Here is a 25,468-nt window from a genome sequence, read left to right on the forward strand (position 1 = left end):
TTGCAAATGATTCCCATCCCTGTGTGAACTCTAGAAGTCCTTCGGCTTAATTAACTAATGGTGGATAAAAGGCTGAAGAAGAATGGCTGTCTCTGAGGGAAAACGTAGAGACTGATTAGGAAAGGGCATGGAGGAACCTCAGGGGAATAAGTTCATGTTCTATATTTTAATAAGAGTTGAGGTTAAGTTTCCTGGTTGTCCTTTCCTTAGCCTTGACCACCATCCATGTAAGGGTAAGAACTCATGAAAGCCCCAGCACAAAGCTCTGCTCTTCTGTGTGCTGTTCCTTCTTCTGTAAAAGTTCACAGATGCTATCCACCTCTGCCTTCTGGAAGACTGATCACCGTCTCCTCTGCTCAATGGGACTGGCTGGTGCTGCTTGGGTTTCTTGTCTCTGCTCTGAAGTTGCACTCAAGATGCTGAGTTAGTATTCTACTGGCTAGAGTTTAGTCCTGCGAGAATTCCCAGAGAAGGAATGGCTGAGAAACCCAGCTAATTCTGGCTCCTCCAAAACTGAGAGTCCTGTTATAAGAAACAAGAAAAAAAATCAGATAGATGCAGATGGATAACAATCTTTTACATATAAATCTCTTAACCCTCCAAGTGAAAATAGATTCTATTTTAGATTTTTTTTTAGATTTTTAAAAGTCCTTAGAACATTTCTTATTCCTCTCAGATTTCATCTCACTCCAGTCAGAATGGCGATTATCAAGAATTTAAGCAACAATAAGGGCTAGCAAGGATGTAGGGAAAAGGGTACACTGATTCGTTGCTGGTGGGATTGCAAAATGGGAAAACCACTTTGGAAAGCAGTTTGGAAAGTCCTTAGACAACTTGGAATTGAACCACCACCTGACACAGCTATTGCACTCCTCAGTCTCTTCTCAAAGGACTTAAAATCAGCTTTCTACAGCGATGCAGCCACTTCAATGTTTATAGTAGCTCAATTCACAATAGCTAAACTGTGGAAACAGCCTAAATGCTCTTTAATAGATGAATGGATAAAAAAACCTGTGAGATATATATATATATAAAATGGAATATTACTCAACCTTAAAGAATAATGAAATTATGGCATTTATGGGTAAATGGACGGAATTGGAGAATATCATGCTAAGTGAAGTAAGTGAATCCCAAAAAAATCAAAGGCCAAATGATTTCTCTGATAGGTGGATGCTGATCCATGATGGGGGAGCTGTGCAGGTAGGCAAGAGAAGAATGGAAGAACTGGGAAGAATGGAGAATCTTTGGATTGAGCGGGGTGGGGGAGGGAAGGGAAGGGAATGGGCAGTGGGGGAGATGGTAGAATGATATGGACATTATTACCCCTATATATGGGAATGATTGAATAAATGGTTTGACTCTACAGCATGTACAACCAGAGAAATGAAAAATTGTGCTCCATTTGTGTGAAAAAATTAAATTAATAAAAGAAAGACTCTAGAACATTTCTTATGGTTTGGATAGGAGGTGCCCCCCCTCAGAGCTCCTGCGTTTATGCAGGAGGTGAAATAATTAGATTACAAGAGCTGTGAACTCATTAGTGGATTAATCCATTTGATTAATTTGAATGGATTCCTAGGTGGTAACTGTAGGCAGGTGGGGCGTGGCTGGAAGAAGTGAGTCACTGGGAACATGGCATGGGGATTATGTATTTTGTTCCTGGCTCATCGCACTCTCTGCTTCCCATATATCATGTGCTGTGTGATTTTCTCCCCCACACTCTTCCGCCATGATGGTCTGCCTTACCTCAGGCCGAGAGCAATGAAGCTGGCCCACTACAGACTGAATTTTTGAAACTGTGAGCCCAAAATAAGCATTACCTCCTCTACATTGTTTTGGTCACAAGGACAAAAATCTAACTAATATATTTCTTTATCTAGAAGTTTATTAATTTTTATTGACATATATTGGCTATGACCTCCAACACCAATAAAGTTATTGGATTCCACTTTGAATTTTCCTGTGAGTTGCATTATCTAAAATTATGAAAGAATTCAAGATTTCATTAGGTCAGACATAAATTACATTTAGTTCTATTAGTATTTAGATATCAAAAGTCTAGAGTTAAAAGGAATATGGATAGACTTAAGAACCAGGGAAATAAAAAATTAGTCAAACAGAGTAGGAGGTACAGGTTTCTGTGTATTCAAAGCTATCTATGTAATATGTGCCTACAACACCAATATGGTTTAAGTTTTTGTTTGTTTGTTTGTTTTATACCAAGGATTGAACCCAGATGTGCTTAATCTGAGCTATATCCCCCCTATATGTTTTTTGAAATTAGCATCCCAGAATAGAAAATCTTTTAAAAGAGACCCAGCAATCAATAAAATGATTTATATGTAATGTTCACAGCAACTTTATTCGTCATGGCCAAAACTGGAAATAGTCCAGGATATATCCACAAGTTAATGGATAAAACTGTGGTGTGATTCTGCAATCTGTATTTGGGGTAAAAATGGGAGCTCATAACCCACTTGAATCTAATGTATGAAATATGATATGTCAAGAGCTTTGTAATGTTTTGAACAACCAATTAAAAAAAAAAGAAAAAGAAAAAAAAGAATACAATGGTATATGCATACTCAGCAATAAAAAGAAATAAACTATTGATACATGCAGTATTGTGGGTTAATCTCAAAAGCATTATGACAAATGCTTTCTCTAGTACATGTTGGGTTATCCATTAATACATAACGGCAGAATTAATTTCTGTTAGAAAAAAGGCCAAACTGAGGTTTTTCTGTGGGTGTGGGAGTGGGGATTGATTAAGAAGGGACATGGAAAATCTTTCAGGGGAGATTGTCATGTTCCGTCACTTAATAATAACTGTGGTTACATGAGTGTGATCATTTGTCAAAACTCAGTGATCATACACTTAAAATGTATGCATCTGATTACTTATAAATTTTATATCAAAAGAAGAAACGGTGCTGTTATTGAGCTTTATCTAGTTCATGTCGTGTCTGCTGATGTGTTTAGGAGGAAGTGCCCTGGTGTCTCCAAAGTCCTTTTAAATATATAAAAGTCATAGATGGATCCAACAGACGAGTGACTGAAGGATGAATATTGGATGATAACAAGTGAAGTCGAAAGTTAACAGTAGAATCTCGGTGGTGTGAGTATGAATTTTCCCTGTGTAACTCTTTCAGTTTTGCAATGTTGGAACATTTTTATATGCTGGGAGTCAAAGTGAGTGTCTGAGTAGCTTCAGGCAAATATCCAAACAGAATTATTAGCCAAAATAACTGCAGTTAACCAGGAAGGTAGTTGTCTTCTTTAGAGTCTATATAGCTTTTAGCCTGATTAGGGTTTGGATATGAAATATCCCCCCCCCCGCCACCGAGATGCCTGTGTTAGGTGATACAGGAATGTTCAGAGGTGAAATGATTGGATTATGAGATGTAACTTCATTGGTGGGTTGATCAATTTGGAGAGTTGATCATTTGAAAGGACTCCTGGGTGATCACTGTGGCAGGTGTGTGTGTGTGGTGGGGGTTGGGGGGCTGAAGGAAGTACATCCCTGGGGGCAAGCCCTTGGAGTACCTCTGTCCCTGGCCCCTTCCTCACTCTCTCTCTCTGCTTTCTGGCTGCTAAAAATGAGTCACCTTCCTCTGCCATCACCTGTCCTGATGTTCTGCCTCTCCTCAGGCCCAGTGCAATGGAGTTGGCCAACCACGGACTGAACCTCTGAAACTATGAGCCCCCAATTAACCCTTTCCTCCTCTAAATTGTTCTTGTCAAGTATTTTGGTCACAGTAGCAAAATGCTGATGAACATACCTGGAAAAAGTGCAGAAAAGCAGCTCAGGAGGCTGAGGTAGGAGGATCACGAGTTCAAGGCCAGCCTCGGCAACTTAGCAAGACTCTAAGCAACTCAGTGAAACCTTGTCTCAAAATAAAATATAAAAAAAGGGCTGGGGGTGTGGCTCAGTGGTTAAGCACCCCTGAGTTTAATCCCCAGTAACCAAAAAAAAAAAAAAGCATAGAAAGCTTATAAGATCAAAACCATAATATTAATATTTCCAGATTGAGAAATCCTCGATGCATATAATATTTCAGATTGATGTAATGTTGGAGATTTTATCTAATAGAATCACCACACCACTTTGCAACCTAAATTTTAAAAATCTAAATAACAAAATATTTTTTTTATATTAAGCTAAGATCTTACTATATTTCTTTGAATATTGGAAAATTCACAACATAAATGAGTTCAGTACTCAGAAAGGGTTTAATTTTTGTTGCGATTGTTGGAAAAATCGAAATACAATTTTGTAAATTAAAATTAAATACATCCACTTTATGAAAGAAATTTAAGATGTTTGAACCATTAAACGTTTTAACTAAATCTAAATATAACCAAACTCCATTCAAAATTCCTTTTAAAAACAACTGATAAAGCTTGCTAAACTTAAAAGGGGGATAAGATTTTTAGGCTAAATTTAAAGCCTATGAATTGCATTTACAAAAAAAAAAGAAAGAAAAAAAACTTCCTTCAAGTTCTGCAAAAAGCTCTTATTAACAGAAAGGACTCACAACGTTTTTCAAGGAATATTCACAGGGGTAGGCCAAAGGTAGCTAATTTCCAACAGATTTCTCAAAGTTCATTGAAGATACCCACCCACTCCCCAGTTAGGCTATTTTTTTTAAGGTTATGTTTTGAAGTGCATAGGTCAGCATATTCCAGGACTTTTATGATGAGCTTAACTTTAATCATAATAGCCAAAACCTGGAAACAGTCCAGGATCCATCTACCAGTTAATGCATAAACTGTGGTCTATGCATACAAAGGTAAATGCATCCTCAGGAAAGAAAGGAAGGAAGGAAGGAAGGAAGGAAGGAAGGAAGGAAGGAAGGAAGGAAGGAAGGAATGGAGGAAGGGAGGGAGGGAGAGAGGGAGGGAGGGAGAAAAGAAACTACCTGATACTTGCAACATTGTGGACAAATCACAAAAGCATTATACCAGATGAAAGATGCCTTATACAAAATAGTGCATGTTAGATGATTCCATTAACACAAAATTCTAGAAAAGGCAACTTCAAAATACTGCTACTTAATGTTATGAAAAGTTCAGAGACAGCACTATTTTCTGGGTGTATTGGTGAGCTTTCATACCTGGAAAGAACAACTTAGAGGAGGAAAGATTTGTTTGGATTCACAGCTTCAGAGAATTCATTCCATGGCCAGCTGGCTCCAACTATGGCAGAAATATCATGGCAGAGGGGCATGGTGGAGGAACACTGCTGAGCTCAGCCAGAAAGCAGAGAGAAGAGAGGGATCTGGTGCAAGATGAACCCTTCCATGGCCAATGAACTACTTCTTAAAGCTAGGTCCCACCTCCCACTATTCCATTCAGCTATCAGTGGAGGAATTCATTCCATAAGGTCAGAGACCACACCATTCGATTTCCCAAAGCCCAGCTCCCTGCCCTATCTGAACACAGGAGACTCTGGGGGACACTCCAGATCCAACCCATAACACTCAGGGTTGCCTGAAGTTTGTGCTGCCCATCCATTTCATTCCTCCAACTAACCTGAACTTTCTCCAGGATGAAGCCAGACCTTCTGAAGGCTGAATTCCACCCTTCTGGCCTTTCCCGTTTAGAATTTCTTGGAATAGGCTCTTATGTGATTATGCCATCAACCTGCATGCATATACACTGCAAAAAACAAACAGAAGAAATCTGGGAATTCCCACCACTGTGCCATATATAGTTTCTTGTCAAGGACCAGGAAGACATTCTTAAGGTTGATATTCCTTATCCAAAATGTTTGGGGCCAGAAGTATTTCAGATTTTAGATTTGGGGTGGTATTTTTTTTCTTTATTTTGGAATATTTGCATAAATATGATAAGACCAAGGTCAAAACAAAAAAATAATAATCCATGTTTCTTAGACACCTTATTTACATAGCCTAAGGGGAAGTTGTCAATAGTTTTAGTGGACCTGTGTTTTGATGGTGACCCTTCACATGAGGTCAAGTGTGGAATTTTCCACTGTGGTCTCATGTCAGTACTCAAAAAGTCTCATATTTTGGAGCATTTGGGATTTTATGTTTTTGGATTAGGGCTACTGCACCTGTATTATGAAAACTTGTGTCTTGACCTCAACTGTTTTGTGACTCAGATAAGTAATCATTAAAATTTCTTTCTTTGTGTTTGCTGCTCAAAGCTACATTCATGGTCTCCCAAAACCTATTGTTGTCTTTTGGCACACACTAGCAGAGCCTCTCCTTTGATTTTACTTTCCCAGGGCTTGTTTTTATTTCACTAGATCCCGTTCCCTTATTTTCGTCTTGCGTTTGAATGTGCTACTAGGAATAGACAATTACATGGAGCTGTCAGTCTTTCTAAATCATTCTCAGAACACTTAATAGAACTCCTAACTGTGGAGTTCATGGGCAAAAGAAAGTTTTAAAACCAAAAGTAGGTAACATAGATAAGGATGAAGACAAGAGGACCCTAAATGACAACTGAAAATAGATGCAGAAACCTATTATTTGAAAGAGGAAAGATGCATTGTTTTGAATTATCTTCTGGAAACAGTTTGGGGCACAAAGGCTGAAGGAGCTGAGAATATGTGGGAATTCTATAACTTCTTCAACACAATAACTACCTATCATTATTCCGTGCACATTTCATGTTTTAAAATGTCTACAGAAATGCCAATTTATATTTTCTGGGGTTTTCGATACAGGAAATCTCTAGTTATTGTAACTCCTATCTCTTGTTCAACTTAAATTAATACCATATTTGCTCAGGGAGGTCAAAACCAAGTTACGCTGTTGAGTCATCATCCATAATGCTTTGCTTCGCTCCTCACCCTTTCTGTGCAGGGAAAAAAAGAAAAATCTTGTGATTACTGTTGTTCTTTAAGTTCTCAGATGTTTCAATATGTTCCAAAACACACCTAATGCTACAGGGGAAATGGCTTTTAGCAAATGTTACATCCAGTGGACAATCTAAGCTTTGGGTCGCTGAGTACACCACGTATGTTGCTTGCTCTTAGGTAAAAAGACTTCTGGAAAATTCCTGTCCTGTATTTCCAAGATGGAGAGGAGTCCTCTCCCAGTTCCCACAGTGGGGTCTCATTGATCTTTAAGCCAATTAGCAAACCTCATACCCTGGCCATCGAGATTGACTCATATTACACAGTCATAATAATACACCTTTGCAAGCCCACTGGGAAAGATAGAAAAACAAACATTCCCTCTCTTCCACTAGACGTAATGGTATGAGGATTTAACTACCTGGAGAAAGCCTGGACTACCAGTAGCCTCATGCATGGCCCAGATTAGCGCTAACCCAAAGGAGAAAGAGTCTCAGGTGGGAATAGAGGTGGCACTTGGAGCAGGAAGCGCCCTTGCCCAAAACCTTCCAAGTAATTGAGCCAATACATTTCTTTTTGCTTGAGCCAGTCTTGAGTTAGTGTTTCTGTCAATTATGTATCACCTAAAAATATCCAGAGTTGTATTTAATTTTACCTTCCGGCCTGCCATTGGCAAATAGAAAAAAAAAATTTTTTTCTTCTGTTTTTCTGTATCTCTTCTAACCAAATTATAGGTATTGTACTTATTTGCATTATTTCCCATGTTCTCTTATCTCCCATCCTTTCAATATATTTGAGCTGTATGTGATATTTTCCCCTCTTTCTCTGTGTAATTCTTCCTGACACTGAACTTTTAGGCATTTATCTGAAAGGTCCAAAGAGGAAGTCTTATGTATGCTGGAAAACAAAAGAAAATGTTTTAAAGTCCCTTTAACATTTCCTAAATGGCTCTTACCAGTCTTCAGAAAGTCTACTGCATGCGGACCCAGGTTGTAGTCTGCAGTAGATCCAGACCCCTATGGTTCCATGTTGATAAAATGTGGTCCAGGGTCCCTTCACATCAGAATTGCCTTGGGTAAAGTCCCCAAAGCAGGTGCATGTCACAAAAACCTCCTCCTGGGCCTGAAATCCTAATCTCTAAGAGCATGGTCTGGTAAACTGGGTTTTAATTAACTCCCCAGGAGACTCATGTGCAGGGCAGAGTTTAAGAACTCCTAGCCTAGATTTATACCATCAGCAGTGGCAACACGGAAATTACCTAAGTAATGATTTTCTACCACAATGAAAAAAAAAAAATAGTCCATTGTCCTTATTTATAAGTAATGTAAGCTGCTTTTAAATGGAAAAATTCTGTAAGTAATTGCAGTAATGAGAAAATTTTAACCAGTTGGAGTTGAATGAGATATAGGGAAAACTGAAGACATTTCAAAAATATTTAGCACTTAATTGTTTATTTTGGTTGTCTTTATCTAAATCAATCATTCTTAGTTGTCACATTCCACGTCTAAATATTCAGGGTCACTCCAGGTGAGCTGGGCTTGCATGAAATAATCACACAGAGACAGAAAAATACCTTTTCCTTTGGGTCCTGTGACAGCTCCTCTGACCTCAGGATCCGTGGAAAAAGAGAGAGAGGAGCACATGCTGAACCCTTTTATTGGGGAGAAGCCATTCAAATGAGGCAAGGGGTAGGTTTACAAAGGAAGAGGTGAATGTAGCTCAATCCCTCTGAGTGCCGCCGACTCCTAGGGCCAAGCCTTGTTATCCAAGCCAGGGAAAAGCCCAAGTCACTAGTCATAGCACCACCGAGCCAGACGACAGTGATCTTTCAGATCCCCGTGGTTCATCAGGGTTTAAAGTGCATTTGAAGTGGCTCCCCACACTCAATCTTGGCTCCACGTCAGCTTCCTCAAATGACACTCCTTAGAGAGATGAGTTCAGAATCTCCCAGGATGTGACGCAGACATCAGTCCTCTAACCAGGGCTGAGTAGGCTAGACAAGAGTCATAAAGATTATTTTCAAGATTGCAGAGATAAAGTTCATTATCAAGGCAGAACTCCATTGACCTAGAGATCATAGCCTGTCTCCCTTACTGTAAGTTTTACCATCTCCAAAATATTTCTTTCCTCCCACAAACTTGCTCAAATCCTGGTTTTCTGAGCCTTTTGAGGCATATTTGGTAGCTAATTTAATGCAAGAATTTTCCATGGCTGATAACACTAGGTAGAGGTTTTGCTTTTCATGATTTACTATACCTCATTCAATTTCATTCATATCATGCACACATATGTGTCTGTGTATATGTATGAATATATATATATATATATGACTATAGGTACATATTTATACACATTGTTTCAATTTGTCATAACTTTAAATGGAGACAAAACTCATAGGAAAAGAGCCATCCTTTCCCATATCCACTGAAGGATGCTGAGTGTCTTCAATGGATAATGGATACAATTCCCATCAAGGAACTAATGGCCTTAATGAGCAGAGCAACGTAAAAACTGCATTGGCAAAGACATCGCATAGAAAGTTCAAGCATTTCCTTTTTATTGGTGGCAGAATGTCACAGCATTACGGCTGAGCTGTGGCTTGGTTAATTGATTCAGAATGATTCCCGTTGAGCAATCATCTTCTGAGGGAATGGCAATGCAATCTGCTAGCGACCGTCACTTTCCATCAGGTATAAATTATGCTGGGTAATGGGTTCAGGTGCTCATAGAAATCGACTGTCATAAAATCCTCCTGTGTGATATTGTAGGGAAATCATCTCATTCAGATGATGAAAGCAAAAGAGCAGATTGGTGACAAGAGCAGGGAGATGCTAACCTCCCCACTGTTGATGAGAAATGCAAGGTCCAAAACCGCTATTGATGGATGCCTCACCCCGCAGGACAATTAGCAGCCCCACAATATTCTCATGCATGGTGACAATGCTATGAGAAAAGATAAATAGAAAATTGTCATCTTCCCTTGGTGTGAATTGATGACAGCCAATTGTTAATGCCTTTTACAATAGGTATGGAGGTTTATTAATACCTGTATCCTTTGATGTGCTAATTTCCACTTTTAGGACTTTACCCTAAGGAGATAATACAAACAGATATACACACAAGTCTTCATTATAGCATTGTCTAGATTAATGAAAATGGAGAGGCAACATAGATGCTTAGAGCAATCTGTTGTATATAGGAATGTGCATCATGCTATAAAAACATTAAAAGTGATGATAAGTGTCTGTAAATGTCTTGACTGCAGTGAGGCACATCTGTGATTCCCACTCAGGAGGCTGAGGCCAGGCAAGTTGGAGGCCAGTCCAGGCAGCCAGACCCTGACTCAAAATAAAAATTAAAAAATAAATAAATAAAAAGAGCTAGGGATGTAGCTAAGTGGTAGAGTGCTTGCCTAGCATGCAGAAGGCCCTGGGTTCAATCCTCAGCACAGCAAAAAAAAGGGGAGGGGCAGAATCTATGAACATATTGACATGGAAAGATATCCAATACATTTAATTGACTACAAATACAGTTTATAAAACAGTATATATAGTTGTGCTACATTTATGTGATTATATGAAATAGAGGAGTATCTCAAAACATGTTCACCAAAATTTTAATCATTTTCATGGAATTGTAGAACCAAGGGTGATTTTTACTTTCTTCTTGTACTTTTCCGTGTTGCTTGAATTTTTACAAGGAACATTCAGCAATTTTACAAAACAATAAAGCTATTTAAAAAGAAATGAATATGATAAGCAACTTCACGTGAGAACAAATGAGATAGGGACTTGAAAGGGTTCTTAGGATTACACCTCCATTCAGAGGCGATGATAATGATGGTGATGAATTGCATAATAATCACATATGATAGCAAAAACATTAATTTGCAATTTCAGGGGGAGTGGCGATAAGCACTCAGCTCCATGGAAACAATAGTAATAAACGGACTTTGAGCTGAAATTAAATATAAACAGTGTAAATGCAGAAGCATTTACACTGGGGAGATTGAGTCGTCCATGACATCTGAGGATCACAGTGTTGGAGGAAGGAGCCGTTTCACACCATCCAGGAGAGTTTATCTTAGCCTAAGAAGAGCTCTCAGGAGGAAATGAGTGTGAGAGGTGAATTTAAAACGTGAGGTCGACAGCTTGCTGGAGAGGAAGTCAAACAGAATATTGCATACAGCTTAAAGTCAGGAAGAAGACTATTTTTGCCTTGGGATTTCCAAAGGAGAAATGTGAAAGGCATCCATGTTCTGAGGTTGGAGTCGACTTTGAAGCCTGGCTTGGTCAGGCCCCTTACCTACCTCGAAACGCTCTGGCAGGTACGTGGCACAGAAACCACTGCAGAGAGATCACTTCAGGGAAGTCACATCAGTAAGCACTTCTGGAAGCTCCTCTTATCTCTTTCAGACTGCAGAGGTGTTACTGAATGCAGGGCCAGAACACAACAGAAATATTTCTTCGTAACGTAGTAGGTCAGTCTTACAAGCAAGCAGAATCCATATCTTCTAAAATGATGCTATTTATTTGGTGGGGTTGGGGTTGTGGCTCACTGGTAGAGCCCTTGCCTACCTTGTGTGAGGCACTGGGTTTGATTCTCAGCACCGCATATAAATAAATAAAAAGTAAAGGTCCATCAACAACTAAAAATTTTTTTAAATGCTATTTTTGATGATGATGTCAACCCATTATTCTCTTCTTCAACCATCCTCTGACAGAACCTTTGAATATTCCTTTTTGTGTATGTGTGTGATGTTACTGTACCTCTGGACAAGGGTCAAGGAAAGAGCTCTTTATTATCAGGTAATGACCCAGCATAATTCCCTTTAACAGAGAATAGAATGCAAAGGGACTGGATACAATATAATTATTTTGATGGAATTCAATGACAATAGCCCATCCTTTGAATGCTACTAGGCTAGGTCTATACCCAGATGCATTTTTTTAATATGATGTTTTCATACATAAAATGTATTTTAAATAGAACACGTACATAATGCCCTTTGGTTCAAATGTACAAAGACACAAATTAGCTTAACAACTCAAACTTGACTATGGTTCTTGGGATGGTTTGCAGTCATTTGTCGTTTGTACTATTAGAGTTGTAATTGTGTATTCTCTGCCTTCTCCTGTGGTTGATCATTTCCTTCACAAGCATTGAATCAGATCTGTTTTGCTCACCTCTGCAACTCCAGGAGACAGCACCTGCACATGGTAACTGCTCAGTAAATTCATCAAGAGATAGTAGAATGAATAAGGTCCCAGGCAAAGAAGACAGCAAATATCCAAGATGTGGGAGGAACTGAGAGAAAAGAGTTGGAGGAAAGAATGACCCCAGAGAAGTATAAAAATCTGCTTTTGAATTTAGTTTACCTGATAATGTAAATATATATGTATATATGTATAAATATTAATATATGTGTATATGTGTTTGAGTGTGTGTGTATATATATATATATATATATATATATATATATATATATATATAAACATATTCAGTCATTTATAGCTGTGGGTTCCACATCACAAATTTAGCCAACCAGAGAGTAAAAGTAATTCAGAGGGAAAAGAACCTGGACCTGTAGTAAAAATATAAAGAATTTTTCTTGTCACTAGGTTTTATGAGTAATCAAGCCGGGTGAGGTGGTGCATACCTGTAATCCCAATGGCTCACGAGGCAGAGGCAGGAAGATGGTGAGTTCAAAGCCAGCCTCAGCAAAAGTGAGGCACTAAGCAACTCAGTGAGGCCCTGTCTCTAAATAAAATACAAAATAGGGCTGGGGATGTGGATCAGGGGTTGAGTGCACCTGAGTTCAATCCCTAATCATCATCATCATCATCATCATCATCCAGAGATGATTTAAATTACATGGGAGAAAGTCCATAGGTTCTGTGCAAACCCTACACCGTTCAGTATGTGGGACTTGAACATAGGTATCTGAGAGGGGACCTGGAACCAATCCCCTACTGATGCTGAGGGACAGCTTATCCATTACTTCTGGGTTTCCTGCCATGAAACTTTGAGATGAAAATTGGACTTTCCCCTGCAAAAACCCCCCAGTGAATTATGTTCATTAATTTTCAGAGTAGAACTCAAAAAGGTCAAGGTCATGGGAATGTGAGGCTATCCAAGAATGGTAGTTCATAACTTCCCCTCTTGGGTTTATGTTTGCTTGTTTTGAAAATATTACTCTTTCTTCTCTTATTTTTTATGTCAGATTTTTTTTTGTTATTTTAAACATTTAACCTTGGATTTCCTGTATGTCAGTGAGGTGGGTATCAGTTTTTGTAGACTTGAAGTACCTCAACAATACCAGGGAGTCATCCCTGTTTTCCTATAGGGTGCCTTTATTTCCTGCCATATTACCCATAAAAGAACAGGGGGATTAGCTAGGCATCCTTTTCGTTAGTCATCCCTCTTGAGAATACAGAAATTTGTTTATTTAACAAATATTTACTGAGTGCCTACCCTGGGCTTGTTCCTGGCTTTTGGTACCTGGTGACATATTTGGAACAAAATAAATCCCCGAGAGCCAGCATGCCCATTCACCCTGAGCTAGTCTTCTCGGGACTGAAACTTGGTTTTTGTATGTAAGTTTCCTAAAGTATGAAACATACAACCATCTTTTGAACATATTACAAGGGGGTTGCCTTTGCCTTTCCCCACGCAGAGATGAACACCATGGAACACACTCCTGTCGTCTGTGTCTCATGCCTAAGTTATTAGTCACCGTGCACTGGATGGGAGACCCGTGATTTAATTAAAAGATGGGTAAGAGCAAGATTCCTAGGAAACCTTGATGAGCTCTTAATGCAGAGTGACTCACAGTGCCCTGTCTTTAAGGAGGGCTATGGAGAGGATGTACCCAGTGAATGTTCTAGTTCCCAGGAGGCTGTTCAGGAGAGAAACGAGATGCAGGTAATACCCCTTCTTTTAATTCCTCATCACAGGCCACTGAGTCCCTGAGGGTTGTAAGATAGGGAAAAGAGCAAACAGACATAACATCCCTTTCATCTGCACCCTGTTCCCAAACATGGCGGGAATGTGAGAACAAGCATTCCCCCCGCATCTGCAGGGGATCGTTCCAAGACCTCCCACCTCCATGGTACCAAAATCCGTAGATGATCCGTCCAGTAGGACACACTAGAGGGACCTGGATGTTTAGGCCCTGTGGAAAATGGTCTCCAAATGGAACAACTACCATTCCTTCTGGCTGAACCCACAGGCTGGCCATTCCTCACCACCAGAAGTGAAGTCTACTTCTCCTTGGCTGAGACAAAGACCTTTCAACAGAAGGCCGCGGCAGAAGTGATGTTCTGCCAGTTCTGAGTCAGTCAGACCCCTGGAAGTTGTCACTTTCATACTCTCTGGGGAGGCCAATTACCATCTTGTGAAGAATCTAGACTCATCTACCCCAAAACTGAGATGCTGTGTAGCCAGCGAGGCCCCTTAAAGGGACACCCAGGTGCAGACAGGAGGGAAGAAGATCTTTGGACCCTCCAGTCCTCCAGCTGCCAACTGAATGCCACTAGGAGGGACCGCAGGCCACACAGCACTGATGACTACACAGCCGCGCCATGCAGAAAGGTCTGGCCCGCAGAATCAAGAGAAGAAATTAACCACTGCTGTTGTCCAAAATCCCTGAACCTTTTCCTAGATCTCCAGCACACACACACACACACACACACACACACACACACACACCACGGTCCGTCATCGCCCAGAGTTGTTCCCAAGGGTGTGAATTCCCTGGGACATCAGGCCTGCTTCACCAGTGGACAAAGCTGGTTTCACTACCCAAAGAAATGAAGGGTCCCTGGTCCTTGGAGGACAGACCTGTGTGCAATGAGGTGGCAGACACCCAGGGACGCAGGTGGATCTAGAGAGCCAGGGATTCTAGATCGAACTGGCCAGTGTGATCTCAGGGTTGCAAGGCAAATTCTTGTCTCCCTAGAGGCTAAAACGTGGCTTCTCCCTATTGCTGCTCCCTTGAAGCTTCTAAGCCACCCATTTTTTCCCCCAAACATTTAACATCTCTATTCCGTTTGATTTAAGGAAAAATAAATCCTAACTTAGTACAAAGTAGGGTATTTGGTACTATGGCTGGGGCGGGGGTGGGGGATGGGATGTACAGGTGTGAGCTGAGGGGCCAAAGGATTCCAAGGAAAGGACCCCAGTCTCTTTTTCCAAGCCGTTCCGTCTAGAAAGAGGCGGACCCCAATATGGCAGCAGCTACCATCCAGCCATAGTGAGATAAAATCACTGCACACATGTGCTGCCTCCGTGGATAAAGCAAGGCTCCATCTAAGACAGAATGCCTTCTGTTTTCCTTTTTTTCTAAACTGGTAGTGATGAGGTCACCCAAGGGACCCAGTTTCTCCCCCTGGTTGCCCTGGTAATCAAAGCACATAATTAAAAGCTAGCTGGTGAGAGCCACGGATGTCATTCCAATGACCCAAGAACAGTTTTTTCCCTAAACAAACTCATTAGATCACATTAAATCCACAATAGGTTTAAATTCACCAAGTGTACACTGCAGGGATCATCAGTACAGGGGTTTTCATCAGAGGATATCCTGATTTTTTTTTCTTTTCCCAAAGTGAGGAACTCAAGTCTAGGTTGGGTCTTCTAGCACTTGCACAAGGCAGGAGGGCAGAGATCCTGGCAGAGACCCTGAGACCTGAAGTCCGTGGCTGAGGAGAAGGAAGAGAGAAGGGAAGAAGAGGAAGATAGGGGAGGGAGGGGAGAAGGGGGAAGAGGTGGACAGATGGAGGGGGAGAGGAGAGGAGGAAGGAAAGAGGGAGAGGGAGGAGGGAGGGGGATGGAGGGAACGGAGGAGGAGGGAGGAGAGACAGGCATCCAAGAGGATCTACAATGAGGGGACAATGAGGCTGGAGGAAATGACGCACCCCCGCTGAATCCCATTTGCATCTAGATGATGAAGCCAAGTCACAATTAATTTTGTATTTTCTCTCACCTACATGGCTGGTTCAGGATGGGGTATCAGGAACTTTTTTAAGTGGCTCTGAAATGCCAGAGCTTATTCTTCCACCCTGTGACTGACACTGTAGCCTTGTGTCTTTTGTTTAGTAGGGTTTTTGTTGTTGTTGTTGTTTTTGTTTGTTGGTTGGTTGTTTTGTTTAATTGGGGGGAAGCGAAAACTGGGTAAATTCCAAATGCTCCAGCTTTGACCAGGTTTTGGCAGTTTCCCTAATCACACGTGTAAATAGGCTGAGAACCAACGCCCTTCAGCAGCCCCTGGACGGTCCCCTCACCTGATGTCCACCTAGAGGGCAGGAAACGAAGGTGCCTGTGGGTGGAGCAGCTGTTGCAACCTGCAGCCTCTAACCCAGATGTCAGGAAGCCTTCAGAGGGAGGCTGGTGGTTCCTCCTGGAGGTCAGAGTGTCACCCTGGGGCTTCCTAGATTGGGTTTGAACCTGCCTGGCTTTAAGCTACTCATTAAAATTCAGCCTTCGTGTTCTCACCTGAATAACAGGGTTGATAGCTCCATCTGCCTCACAGAGGTGCAGTCAAAGGGCTGTGCTTAGTGCCCACGACATAGCCAGCAGTCACTGAAAGGTAGCTGTTGCTATCGTCATTATTAACAGTCTGCACAGGCCCTGCAGGGATGAATGGCACCATGTGCTGTGAGAGGTGCAGGACAATTTCTCAGCATGTTCTTGATACCTAAATTGCAAGTTCGAGGCCAGCCCCATGACCCCAGGAGAAATGACCCAGACCACGGAATGTTATGCAGCTAAGTGAGGATGTGTGGTAGGGTAGGTGCGTTCAGTGGTTCAGTGCGTTTTCAGCTTGATGGGATTTTTAATTTACTATGGGCTTCTCTGGAAGTAACCTCTGCACCTCAATCCCTTATAAGAAAACTTCCTTGTTTTTTGAAATTTTGTCCCTCATTTGAAATGCAACTTAGCATCTCCAGAAGTTCCCTGAACTTGCTGCCCCACCCCATGAATAAGTGTGTTGTATTCAAAAGACATATCCCATGTTGGGTGCAGCATCCTTTACTTTTTAGGAGGTGTGTGTACATGAAGTTTAGGCAGGCTCCCAATTTTCCTGTATTTAGCAGTGTATAAACTTGGTGTAACACAGAAGTGTTTAACCTGTGGGCTTAATCGGGCATCAGGAGCTCTGTGAGTCTCCTAAAATTAAATGCAAACTTGTCTTGGTGCATTTATATGCTTCAAGGGCCAACAGATCCACAGCTGAGGTTGGATTCTCAAAGGGTAGTATGGCCAAAGAGCCTCTGTAATGGGCACTGCCACCAGGAAGCAGCACTCCACAGTCTATTTCAAAGACAGTGGGTTTGCTGAAGGTCTAGAGAGGTCTGGGAGTACATTCCAGTTTGGAAGGAGGGAGGTGTGGAAGAAGAGGCAAAGCCATGACATCAGTGGCAATCAGATGAACCCAGGATGCTGCCGCATGTGGGTATGAGAAGCAGAAATCCCATAGAGCCTCCCAGCGACTTGGGAGGCTGAGGCAGGAGGATTGCAAGTTCGAGGCTAGCCTCAGCAATTTAGCAAGGCCCTAAGCAACTTAGCAAGAGACCCTGTCACAAAATAAAGAATAAGAAGGCCTGGATGTGGCTCAGTGGTTAAACACCCCTGCATTCAGTTTCCAGTTTCCAGTACCAAAAAAAAAAAAAAAAGAGAGAGAAAGAAGAGAGAGGCCTCATAGAGCCAAACCAAGCCCTGCCCTGCTCTGGGAGGGCACACAGAAGGAGAGTCCAAGAGCCAGTGTTCTCAAAGTCAAGGGCTGGAGCTGGGGTGATCCAGAACCTGAGGGGCACTAAGGTTTAGGCCCAGCTGTCTGATCTTTCACCAGTTCTCCATCCGTGATTGAGGAGATCACATTCGAAAGTCCTTAGTATTTCTTCCAGTTCTAGAGTAAAGATTCTAATGATTCCTTAAGTTTGCTCATGGAGTACTTCTTGCACGCGGAAAAAACCTGGAAGAGCCAGATTTTCTAGAATCTGAATCTTACATAACAGCTATAGGATTACTGAGTAAATTCCTGATGCCGGATTAAAATTGAATTTCAGATAAGCAACAAATAAATTTCTAAATATAAGTTTGTCCCAAATATTGCAGAGGACACACTGACCCAAACAGTCTCTCATATGTCCTGACTTGACTACATTTTTTTTTTTTTAACTTTAAGATAATGGGAAGATGGTGCGCGTTCAGTAGAAACTATGCTTCAAATTTTGCATTTGGCTCTTTTCCCAGCCCGGCTCTGTGGATCCAATCCCCTCTCTCAATGTTAGGCAGTGGCAGTAACTGCAGCCCCGTGACCCCTGGGGAAATGACCCAGGCCATGGTGTGTTATGCAGCCAAGTGAGGATGTGTGGTAGGGTAGGTGCCTTCGGTGCGTTCTCAGCTCGATGGGATTTTAATTTACTATGGGCTTCTCTGGAAGTAAACTTTGCACGGAGATAGTATTTGCTTTTAACTAAGACATATATTTTTATTTGCCTCATCCGGTGACTGTGTCTGCCTTCTTTGCTCTAAATAAAAGCACACAAAATTAGGAATATCGATGGCGGGATGAACTGTGATGCTTTATTGGAACAACAAAAGAAATCACAGTAAACTACGGAAGCCTTGAAGGCTCAGCTCTATTTAGGGGATTTGAAAACAGGACCAGTCTGGCACTCCAAGGGCCTCAGCAAAGGAGGTGCCCAGCCCTCAGGAGCGTCACCGCCAGATCAAATCTGCTGGGATTCTGACATCTGGGCTGCAAGTCCGGACCTCTGTGCCCTGACCTCACCTGGTTTTCATGGCAATCTCTCACATTACACAAGGAGGTGTTTCTGAAACTCTATTTTTTTTTTTCCTTCTCTTCTGGGGGTTGGATTTTTAGGTCTCTGATTTTATCTAAAAATAGATCTTAAATAATGTTTATAAAGCAATATAAGCTTTTCAGATTAGACTATTTTAGAAACATCGTGATATTATGTTGATTATGTGGGCAATTTTGGTCACTTTGATATATTTTTTCTATATTTTACAAGGTCTGAAATGAGAAACAAGGACTAATAAATTTTTTCTTCACTTAGGAAGGCTTGTAGAGAAACATTTAATAAAGTCGTGTGGGTCTATGAATAAATATGCATGTATACGTTAAATATATTCATGAGTGCTCCACAGAAGTACCCTAGAAGCACAACTAATTCCAACGTAAGGATAAACCTGAAGGAAACCAGTTCAGTCAGACAAAGCTGTTGTGTCAGAGCTAGACAGAGTGTTGTGGATAACCTGTGTGTGTATTTTAAACAGCATACACGGAGGATCCTGGAAAACATTGTGCTCTCCTTCGTTTTGAATTTCAACCAGTAGGCCCAATTCGTTTTTATTAGCGAAAGGCAGTATTTTTTGAGCATTATTGCATTATTATGGCACATAATGTTTTTGACTTTGAAAATCTCTTCCTAATAGCGCTAGAAATTGACTTAAAAATGTAATATGAGAGAAGATGAAAAAGATCTTGAAGGAAAGTAATTTAACATCGTAATACAAGCAAGAGGAGACGAAGGAGGCACAGCAAGGTAAGCAGAAAGAAAGTAAAATGTCAAAAATGAATTGTATTTAGCAACTTTTGATGAATGGTTGGAAATAAGTTACGTGAGGCATTAATAGATTCACAACAGTAACTGAATATAGAAGTTCTGGATGTATCCGTCATCCATGTGGCCATTTGCTTGCTTTTTCCCTCTAAAATATTTGAGATATCACCTTAAGGTGTGTGTGTGTGTGTGTGTGTGTGTGTGTGTGTGTGTGTTAATAGTGGCAGGGCTTGGGGTGAGTGCCATGTGACTATTATTAGTATTTCAGGATATCCACCTTGCTTTTTATTGTCTAAATTAACTATTACTGTTGAAATCACTAAGACTTTCTTTTCCCAAAATATTTAATACAGAATAGAATTCTATTACTGCCTAATCTTTAAATCTGCCTTTCTTTTTGAATAGGCAGTTAATTAAATGCCCCATAGTTATTTAGACAATCTTAAGGTTCTCACTTTCCCTTTTTGCTTTAAATTAGCTCATTTCTTGTGAGAATAATTATTCAAGAATCTTCCACGGGTGTACATTTAAGGCTTGTGATTGTTGTTCTTATCATCAGTGAATGACGGCTGATGACATTGTTAACCATGTATATAACATTAACTAAGGGGACACACGACCCTCACAAAAGGCCCGTTCCTTATTGCCCAAGATTCACAAATATTATTCCAAAGCTTGAAGTGACTGAAAATTGCCTCCTCTCTTTTAGGAAAATCCTCTCTCTGCCTGCTGAGCTGCTAATCTATTTGTTCTTTCCTGAGTGTACCTGGCCAAAGTTTGTTTGCTTATTATCGAGCAGCTGCTTATGGTTTGAGGTCACTGCATTTTCAAAAGTCTTCTTAATTGTGGATATTCAACTTTGCACGTAGCAGATTCCTGGCTGTTTTGTTGTTCTAGAACTTTGCATGACATATCCAGGAATAGTTTAGTTGTGATAAATGGTATTTCACAGAAGGGTTCATACACATGTTTAGCTGAAGTTATGGATCACTGAATCTGTTTTTCCATTTTTTGGAAATAGGCAAAAATCTAATTGGAAGGTAGCCATTTGCACTCACAAAGATATCCTTTTTTTTTTTTTTTTAATAGATGGACACAAACAAGTGCATTCTATGGCACTGGAAGACTTAAATGAATATTAGATGTTAGCGATAAGAAAAGTGTGCATCGGTCTTGAAAATGCAAGCCTGTTTTTCATCTGTTATAGGCTTTTGGGGTTTTGTTTTTAAATCAGATATAAGACAAACTTTGTGGATGAATGAAAGCTGCCTGAAGGAACAGGAAAGAATAATTGAGGAATCCGATTGTCTTCCTGGCCATCAGATTTGTAAAATGTTACTGCTTGACCATACTTCAAAGCATCCTTGTCCACTGCTGGGGGTGGGGGAGGGATGCATAACCAAGACAATTACTTCAGGGATCACTTGACAACAGGAAGTCAAGTGGAAGATGTGCACATCCTCCGGCCCAGCTCTGTCCCAGAGAAACTCTAGCCTATGTTCTCAAGAGGAAAAAATGTCCATCCCAATTGTTTTTGTAATGTTAAAATGCCTGTTGTACTATAGTCAAATAATAAACCTGGGACATATGATGAAATGAGATGTATAAAAACATTTTAGTACATCCATATGATGGAATATTACACAACAGGTATTACAAGTGAACTATGTGCATTACCACGGGTGAGAAAAATAAGATTGATGAAGAAAAGCGGATTGCAGAAGGGTAAACTCAATGCAGTAACATTTATGTAAAGTTTAGAGCCGTGAAAAGAAAAATATTGAGTATGCACACAAAGACTTGTAGGAAAGGATGAAATTGTGCAACGGAAACAAACAAAAATAACCAAAGGACAGTAGTGAATCCTGGAGAAGAAATAAGGGAATATAGAAAAAAAAATAAGTGATCTTCTTACAGTAAGTGAATGAATAGATAATGAATATAATAAGAATAAAAATAAGCAAAAGCAGATACCATTGACAGAGACAGTAAGTCAACTCTCATACACTCAGTACGATAGAGAGGAGCTAGAAATAGCTACATGGGTTTAAGATCATGATTCTTCACTCAATAGCTTTACTTTTTAATTATATGTATTTATTTAGGTACTGGGTATGGAACCTGAGGGCTCTCTCCCACTGGATTACCTCCCCAGTCCTTTTTATTATTTATTTTGAGACAGGGTCTTGCTAAACTGCCCAAGTTGACCTTGAACTTGAGGTCCTCTGCCTCAGCCTTCCAAGTTCTTGGGCTACAGGCGTATAGCACTACTGCAGCTGTCACTAGTTTTAATATGTTAGATTAAACTGTGTTTAATTGTGAAGGAGACCAAAAAAAAGAATGACATTCTGAAACTACCTCACCAAGACTTATATCTAAAAGCTAAGTGCTATTAAGAATCTTTTAAATTTAATTTTCTGAGGCTATTTCCCTATTCACATGCTTTGACTTTATCAGAGTTGATTTTTGGACTGGTTTTTCAAGTAACCTTTATAGGCAGAAGGTGCACTGGCCTGCAAAATAAGTTATGTTGCCCCAATTATTGATCAATGTAACAAAACAATGAAGATGTGCCCCTCTCCCACCCTCAGCCCTGTTCCTCCCTCCTCCCAGCCCCATCCTGCCAATCAACACATTCACACAGCGGCCTGGCCCTGCCCTCCCCTATCCTGGGCCCCCAGTCTCCAGCCCAGCCTCGCCCCAGGACCTCCGCTGCCTTCCCCTGCCTCCTCGGGGCACCAGCAGCAGTAAGTCACTTGCAGTCAAAGCCCCCTCGACTTCCACACCCCCAGGAGTCTGCGCTCACAGTCCCCCTGTCTAGCAGACCTCCTCCACTGCCCCCCTCCCATTTTTCCACCAGCTTCTTTCAAACTGAACACTCCTGGATCTCCTGTTTTGTCAAACTGCACTGGAGAGTGTCATCTGTCTGTCTTTCCACTAGACCCGTGTGCTTCCCGAGGGCAGGAGTCACAGAATGTCTGAGGCACTTTGGTCCACATGTCTACCCCAGTGGATGGAAGGCGTCATGGATGTTCCGAAAATGGAACTGAACTAAGGGACCATTGCTATCCCAGATTGGCTACAAGTTGTTAAGTTTAAAAATATGTTGTGCTGGTGAGCCGGAAGCAGAATCAAGTCCCTGTGCCAGCTCCGGCCTGCCAGCGGGCTCCAGCCACCATGGACACCAGAGGAGCTACTGTGGCAGAGCCAGCAGGCCCTGAACTGCGCCATGCGGGAGGTGAACCAGGAGAGACAGAAACCAGAGACCCAGGAGAAGAAAATCATCGCAGATATCAAAAAGATGGCCAAACAGGGCCAGATGGATGCTGTGAGCATCCTGGCAAAAGCCTTGGTGCGTACCAGGCGCGAGGTACACAAGTTTGCAGGCAGAGATCATGGACATGAAGGAGGAGATGATGAATGATGAGGAGAATGATGCTGTTGTGTCCCAGGTCCTGGAAGCGCTGGGACTAAGCCTGATGGATGCACCCTCAAACCTCCCCTCCACTGGAGGCTCACTGAGTGTGGGTGCTGGTGGGAAGAAGGCAGAGGCCACAGCTTCAGCCCTGGCTGATGCAGACGCGGATCTGGAAGAGAGACTCAAGGACCTAAGAAGAGACTAACCACCCACTGCCAAGGGGATTGTGGGGGAACAGACACCGAGGGTCTTTACCATGCCCCTCTGTCATAAAATTGGAAACTTCTCCCCCCCCCCCCGCCAAAAAATGTTGTGTTATACTATCGGCAAAATCCCTATCCAAGAGCGATTGAGTCTCTAGCTGAGTCCTAACTATATCCTTATTTTCTGTTGTTACCTTGACTTCCTATTATCTGGGATTCTCTCTTGTTTCTCTCTCTCTTTTTCTCTCCCTCTCTCCCTCCCCCCTTCCCCTGTCCCCCACCCTCTCTTTTCGTCCACCCTCTACACTCATCTGGACTGAAATAGTTATTCCCTTGCATCTGGTCTGATAAAATAATTGCAGAGATTTTTCATGCAATTAACTCAAAGGGTAGACTCCAGCTATTATGCAGGGTTTTCTATAGCACCACATACTGCTATATCTAATTTGCAACTATACAAATCAGTGACATTTTGGAATTTAAGGAGGTTCATTAGCTTACAATGTTTATTCTGCAAAATCTTGGCTGGTATTAAAAAATAACCTCCCCCACTTGACAAAAAAAAAAATTGTCAGATCCCTTTATGTTGCTTCGGGGTTATACCATCAGCTATGTGTCCGTGTGGCACCTGGAATCTCAGTTTCTCAGTCCTTTCCAGACATTTGTGAGTGGGCTACAACGAGGCAGGCAGGCTGCCGACAGGAAGTCACAGAGATGAAATCTTATGTCCCACATTGGAAAGTCTTAGCACCTGGCAGAATTATTTTGGTCCCCAACCCATTGTTGGGTCTATGCCCAAGAAAGCTAAGGATGGAATTTGCAAAGCTAAGTATGGAAGTTGGGTGGCAGAATATCACCAGTGTGTCCTTACTGATTAGAAGGTAGAGATGGGGTAGATACAGGAAGAGCCACTGTAGCAGTACCACCAGGATGATGCACCCTAACCCAACACTACACACACACACACACACTCACACACAAACACACACTCTCTCTCTCTCTCATACACACACACACACACGCACACATTCTACTGGATGCAGTCAAACCATCGCCCACACCTGCTATGCTTGTGTGTGTGCAGGTCCTGGAAGTGGGACCACCATGAAGCTAGGAGTTGTTTTGAGGGGGGAGAATTAAAAACTAGAATTAGGCTCAATGCAGAAGAGGAACAGAAACTCGTGGTGAACTAGACCAAGGGCAGAGTTGGAATCTGTTGACCTTGAGAAGCATTAGAAACTATAAGAGAGGGACACATAAGGTTTCTGAGGACCCGTGGCCAGGAGCTGCCCAGCACTCCCTGGTTAAGACTGGCTACTGCTGAAAGAGAAGACCATCTGCCAAGGACGGAGTTGCTGAGGCAGGACAGAAAGGTCCTATGGCCATTTGAAATACAGAAGTAATTTCGTACCTGGGGAAGCTTTTCATACCTAAGAAAAATTCCAAGGTGGGTAATCTTACTTAAGAGTGTAGGACATTATTGCAATTATATATATTTTATGGAAATTATAGTTGTGACATTTAGCACTACTGTGAAAATAACAATAAAGTCTACTTTGAAATGGTTTTATGTCTAGAAGTATTTTTTTTATTCAAAGGAATTTTTTTTTGCAATTTAAGCTTTAAAATCAAAATGAGAAAATATGGTCATGAACTGTAAAGATGTGAAGACCCAAGTTTCAATATCTAGCAAAAATGTCTTCATGCTTATGTGATGTGTTAGAATATACACTTGCTGATAAGTTTCTCTCTACAAGAAAGTGAATTAGCTTTTAAATGTCAACACAGGTCAAATAAAAAGGTAGCTACACACCCCTGGAGAGTGGCTGGCTGAGCCCGAACATCTGGATCCTTGCACACCATCAGGCTGCATCTGTCCTCCACACTGACCAAGGGACAGCCATTCACAATGCAAAGACCCAGGCCCCACAGACCCCTTCACAGGACCACTCACGGTTCTGAAAGAGCTTAATGTCACAGTTCCTGTCAAACCAGAGGACAGAACATAAGTCAACCTGACACAGAGAAATCTTCTCTTATTAAAAAGATTACAACACAGTGATACGTACCTGAGTCTAGACAGAAGAGGCAAAGTTATCCCTTCAAACGGAATCAATAAGTTTGCCACCAGCACATTACTAAAACTGACATCGCTTTCATAAAATGAACTATATTTTTCCCTCCAGTCATTGTGCTTACATTATAAATAAAGGTGTTTGTGTCACAATCCCATGAGCCACATGGTCATCATGTACACCACTTACTCTCATACGGTTTTTGGCCTTTTGTTATTGTTGTTTTTGTGCAGTGAGGGGGATGGAATCCAGGGCCTCACACTTGCCAAGCAAGCACTTGGCCCCGGAGCCACATCTCCAGTCTGTCTCGGAGTCTTTATATTGGCAAAGTTCTCTGCTCAATCTTCAGT

At 41.4% G+C, this 25,468-nt stretch overlaps 1 pseudogene; it reads left to right on the forward strand.

Annotated features, from left to right (window-relative positions):
- The first annotated feature begins 21,088 nt into the window (after nt 1–21,088).
- LOC113179863 (charged multivesicular body protein 2a pseudogene) lies at nt 21,089–23,045 on the forward strand (annotated as a pseudogene).
- Nucleotides 23,046–25,468: the final 2,423 nt, after the last annotated feature.

The sequence above is a fragment of the Urocitellus parryii genome, chromosome 8 (genome assembly GCF_045843805.1).
Source record: "Urocitellus parryii isolate mUroPar1 chromosome 8, mUroPar1.hap1, whole genome shotgun sequence".
Classification (NCBI taxonomy): domain Eukaryota; kingdom Metazoa; phylum Chordata; class Mammalia; order Rodentia; family Sciuridae; genus Urocitellus; species Urocitellus parryii.